Source organism: Penaeus monodon, unplaced genomic scaffold (assembly GCF_015228065.2).
Source record: "Penaeus monodon isolate SGIC_2016 unplaced genomic scaffold, NSTDA_Pmon_1 PmonScaffold_5459, whole genome shotgun sequence".
Classification (NCBI taxonomy): Eukaryota; Metazoa; Arthropoda; class Malacostraca; order Decapoda; family Penaeidae; genus Penaeus; species Penaeus monodon.
Genome location: NW_023660395.1, coordinates 6,773 through 12,500, shown reverse-complemented (window position 1 = coordinate 12,500; position 5,728 = coordinate 6,773). Strand labels below are relative to the sequence as shown.

Sequence of the window (5,728 nt, the reverse complement as noted above, 5' to 3'; positions counted from 1 at the left end):
CGAGTTCGAGGGTTCGAGTCACCGGCCGGCGTTGTTCCCTTGGGCAAGGAACTTCACCTCGATTGCCTACCTAGCCACTGGGTGGGCAAGCCAGCCCAAGTCAGTGCCGGTTCTAAGCCCGGGCAAATAGAGAGGGTTGGCGTCAGGAAGGGCATTTGGCCATAAAAAGATATCTGCCAGAACCTGATCATCAGCATCATATTTGTTGCGAAATAATGTGTATTTTACCATATTAGCATATTCTATTCCTTCTGTCCGTACTGTTTATATATTAGTTGCTGCCGAAGATTGACAGATGACTGGATACCATGAAATAAAAACCCCTGCTGTGGCATTTCCCTATTGTGGCAGGTTCCCTTGGTTTCTTCATCGTCTAATATAACAATCCTGACCAACTGCCTTCATTTCATTCTTGTTCCGCGTGGCTAGGTTACTTTGTAATTGCAATGTGCATATCATAGACATAGCGATGAGCATAATGAGTAGAAAGCAACCGATCTGTATTTCTGATGAACATCTAAAATGAAACGAAATATATTGCAGGTAGAATTCATGTCGACGCTGTCTGGAGGGCAGGCTGCCAAAGGTGTAGCAGAACGGATCGTGAACAACGCTAACACGCTTCTGGACAGGTACTTGCCAGCCAAGCCAGGAGATCCAAGAGATACAGGTGAGATTAGTCCTGAAATACGTTCATGACTTTTTTTTTTTTTTTTTTTTTGAGCCCGCGTGGTCACAGCATGATACTTAATTGTAGTTTTCATGTTGTGATGATCTTGGAGTGGTACGTGGTAGGGTCCCCAGTTCCTTTCCACGGAGAGTGCCGGTTTTACTTTTAGGTAATCATTCTCTCTATTTATCCGGGCTTAGGACCAGCACTGAACTTCATCGTATCTAGGTTCGATTTACCTAAATTATGTAAATCAATGCGCGTGCTTATATACGCGCGCGGGCGATGCGTGTGTGCATGGATGCTGCACCCGCACACTCGCATGCGGCGATTGGTGTGTGCACTTGCACTGATTTACATAATTTTAGGTAAATCGAACCTAGATACGATGAAGTTCCTTGGGCAAGGAACTTCACCTCAATTTCCTATTTAGCCACTGGGTGGGGAAGCCAGCCCAAGTCTTTAGTTACATGTCCATAAACAAAGTAAGTTTTTGTATAACTTTTCAATATTACCACAATTAGAAGACAATTTAGAATTTGCTAGATTACTAATGGTATCAATGCATTACACAGTTGGAGATTCTGGGAGTGTTGGAGCCCTTTTGACCAAAACCAGAAAGCGGCTGTACCGTACCATGCACAATGTTGCTTACCCGAGACTGAAACACACACATGAAAGTATAGATGGCTCCTTCTCTGTCTCTCTTTTGGTTAGTGATATGTGTACTTTTCATTAGTAATGTAAAATACTTTGCTAGATACAACTACATTTTTAAGAATACAAATGCAGACAAACTGAGCCAGCTGTATGAGTCAGAGAGACATTCTGAGATGAGGTCTATTTCAGTACGACTTTGGACGTCAATCAGCCTCAACACTGTACAGTGAAATTAGCCGTCAGCCAGAAAGAGGAGAGGAAGTTTCCATACCCATGCGCCTTGCTCGGTCAATTTTCCCATATGAACTTACAGATCGGAAAAAGGGACTAGGCCCTGATTCCAGAGGAGTGTTGCTAACATGCAGGAGTCTTTCAAGTCTCGAGATCTCAACAGAGCTACAAGAGAGATGATTGAGTCGAGCCGAATCGTGTTGATGAACACCTGGAATGGGGAACAAATTTATTGGCTTCTAGCAGGGTAAGCTTGTTGTGATGTTTCATTGTAAATGCATGGAGACAAATATGGCTGAACTGATGAAATAATATAAACTGGCAATTTAGTATACAATATTTATTTTACAGACTTGGGTGGAGGATAGTCTGAGACAGGCCATGGCAGCATATGAGCAGAGAGAAAGGATGGCAGCACTGAATCAGCAGAGAGTCCGGGCATGGCAGCCTGGGCTTCAGCAGACAAAGAGAGACAAATCAGGAGGACAAGGGATTAGAAAATAGTCACGTTGAGGATCTTGGACCATGACCGACCTGAGACAGATAACCATGGCTACGCTTCAAAAGTGATGCAACTGAATCTTTCTTCTAAAGTGTGATTCTCATCTAACCATGCAAGTTCATCATCTTACAATATTTAACCTTCCATTATGCTAATGCTGCCATCTCATAACTATGGCAATAAACATTCATACTGCATTTTATCTTTTAAATTCCCAATGAATTGCAACTTCCAGGGTCACTATAGAGGAAATAACAGACATTCAGATACACGGAGAAAAATTGAATAAATATAGGAAGCCAAAGGAAAGATAGATAAAAACAATAATAAGTCAATATAGTGAAAATAGTTTCTGCACACAAAACTAACCTCATATGGGGGATGAGGCACTAACAAGATTAAGAGTTAGGAACAGACTGGAGGTGAAGTTGGAAAATTAGAGAGAGGTTCCAGAGCACAAAAGGGTTAAATGCTGGCGGAAGTAAATAAAATATTTAGGACCTGATATAAAAAGAATTAAGTAGAATGGAAATGCTAGGTATAAAATTGCAAAGACTGGGTGATGACCCCATGGATAATTATTTTCCTCATAGTGTTACAACATCAAACACTGGGGACAGCAGTGATATATGCATTAAAACCTTTATTTCTTTTCATATGTAAACATGCATCCAGTATTTGCGGCTCCTTGCCCAAGGGAACAACATGCCGGCCGATGACTCAAATCCTCGAACTCAGATTGCTGTCGTGATGGTCTTGAGTCCGATGCTCTAACCACTCGGCCACCACGGCCGAGTATTTTAGAATGGCGCCTATGTGGAACACTTTCCACTTGGCAAGGAATGGGATCGAACGCTGGCCTTTCCCACGGGAGTTGGCGCCTATACCCATGCCGCCATCAGATGTCAAGTTCATCTTGGGCACTACTGTCCTTCTCATGAGGTTCACTGGAGCTCGCGGGGCGGCAGTAGCGGTGGTCGCCTCACCGCATGGGGAGATCTCTTCCCGAACATACACTGGACCTTCCGCGATGTATACTCGGTCAAAGTGGGCGGTCCCAGGTCATCCGTGATTGGCCGTCTCCCCGTGTGGGGGGACGAGGATTTCGTCGTAAACATGTCGGGTCAAATAAAAGGAGCACCAGTCAAAAATTCAGTAGTTGTCCCGTGACTTCTGACTTGTGTGCTCCCTTCCGCCATGTGACCTCGCCTGCTCCGCTGGATGCTCTCTCACTCCCACGCTCCTGATTGTACATATTTTGCTATGTATGTGTATGTATAGTGTAGTATAGTGCCGTTAATAGTAAACCTTTTCGTATGTTTCCTCTGGTGTTTTTCCGCTGACCTTGACCGTTCTGATTCTTATATCTTTTTATAAGTCGAACCCTGACATATATATATATATATATATATATATATATATATATATATTATATATATATATATATATATATATATATATATATATATCTTTGATCCGTCATTTATTCATTGCCCATTGAAACGTCTTTGTTACCTGACGCTCAAACAAGAAATATTTTTTTAGATTAGATATGTATTTTTTTTGTTGGACTAATGATTACTGCATTTAGTATCTTGAGTGTTTATTCTGTGGAAAGGTTTGTGCGCGGATTGTGCGGTGGATTCCTCTTGATGCGCAGGGAGACCTAGCACAAAGGAGGTTAGGAGCAAATAGGATGTTATTAAACTTATCTAAGGATATCTAGATTAAAATGTAATACAAATAATGAATAAAGGCGGTGGATTCCTCTTGACGTCCAGCATAAAGGAGGTAACCGGCACAGCAACCACTCTGCTCGCAGAATAAATAGCATACTGACAGTCCAAAGGAAGATGCAGTAATACATTAGGAGGTGAAAACTGTGAATAGAGCGACAAAATAAGTATCAAGATTTATTGGCGAAATCATTGGCGTCTTCGACAAATTTAAATACCCATTACGAACAGTTTTCTTGATTACATACACACACAGACACACACACACGCTCACACACACACACACATGTGTGTGTGTAGGTGTGTGTGCATGTGTTTGTGTGTTTGTGCTTATGCACATGCATAAACACAAACATAACATAAATATATATATGTAGACTAGTTGATTTGGATATAGGTTCATTGTTGATATTCAAAACCTGTAAATTGCTGCTAATGTTTAATCACATTTTTTTTATACTGCTTAGATGAAAATTGTTTATACATATTCTTACTGTGCGCTCACAAAATGCACAATTGTCAGTGATGAAGATGGTTATATAAATTCTAAATCTTACTAATTTCCTGGGAAGCGCTGCATCTTCCGGGTGTTTTTAAAGCCCGGAGGATCTATAAGGACGGACAGCCCATGAACAGGCTCATCATTGTATGGAGCGGTGAACAGCCGCCACCTAAAGAGTACCAATTCTTTGGAAGATACATAGAGCCGAGCTCCATTCGACCGTGGTGCTCAGAGGTTATAGTCTGCTACAAGTGTCAAGGTTATGGCCACGTAGCTAAATATTGCAGGAAGGGGACACAGCGTGTGCTGTCTGTGCAGGAGCTCACCAGGCAAAGGACTGCCCTTGCAAGAAACGACGGGAAAGGACAACGACAATGAGGATGCCGCCACCATCGTGAAGAGGTGCGTCAGGTGCAGAGCGGAAGGTGTGACGGCCTGGCACCGTAACTGCCCCCACAAACCGCCACATGCACCCCCCCCTACCTGCCCCGACTGTACCCATCGACCGCGGAGTGGCGATGCCCAACCCAGCCACACACCCCCACCAGGGGCCCGTGTGACGTCCCCAAACCCCACAGGAATTCCCACAACTGCCAGGGGAATTCCCTTCCTAGGAAACAGTCCCACAGGAGATACCATTGGTGAAAAAGACATGGATACGGCCGAGGAAATAAGAAGCATCAGGCAAGAGATTGCTGAAATGAAAAAAAAGCATCAGGCAAAAGATTGCTGAATTGAAAAAAATGATAATTGAGAACAAAAGTGATCGTGTAGACAGGGAAAATGTGCGTTCTGATGAGTTAGTGATGTTGAAAATACGAATGAGGTCTCTGAATTATTATTAGCACGACAAAGTGAGCGTGTAGACGGGGAAAAATGGGGCGTTTTGATGATGTTAAAGTGATGCTGACAATACGAATGAGGTCTCTGATATTATTATTACGCACGGCGGACCATCTGAAAACAGTGACGACAGTGACCGAAAAAATGACGCTGACGAAGATGCAAGGAAACGGCCGATCTGTGGGACATCACTCAGAAAAGTTATCAGGTACGGATTATGCGTATAGTATCAATACGCGGAAAAGCGCGCAAACAGATAAATAAAAAAGATACAACAAAAATACGAAATGCAGTAAAAGAAATATGCAGACTAAAGAGTTTCATCAAACAGAAATTTGACCAATCAGTTAAACATAGGGTGTGATGGGGGACAAGAAAACAATTACTTTTCTTTCATGGCATATACGTGGTGTCAACGTAGAATTAATTTACTTGCTTTACTATATTCATAAAAATAATTTTGACGTTATCTGTTTACAAGAGCCCTTCACATCAGCCACTAAAATAAAAACCGCCCCTAAAATTTAGAGGCTCCCACTCCTATACGAACACAGGAATGACAGGCCTATTGATTATGTCATGAC

General features: G+C 42.5%; 1 pseudogene; it reads left to right on the top strand.

Annotated features, from left to right (window-relative positions):
* Positions 1-2,058, top strand: part of LOC119571203 — a 3,749-nt pseudogene extending 1,691 nt beyond the window's left edge.
* The last annotated feature ends 3,670 nt before the right edge of the window (positions 2,059-5,728 follow it).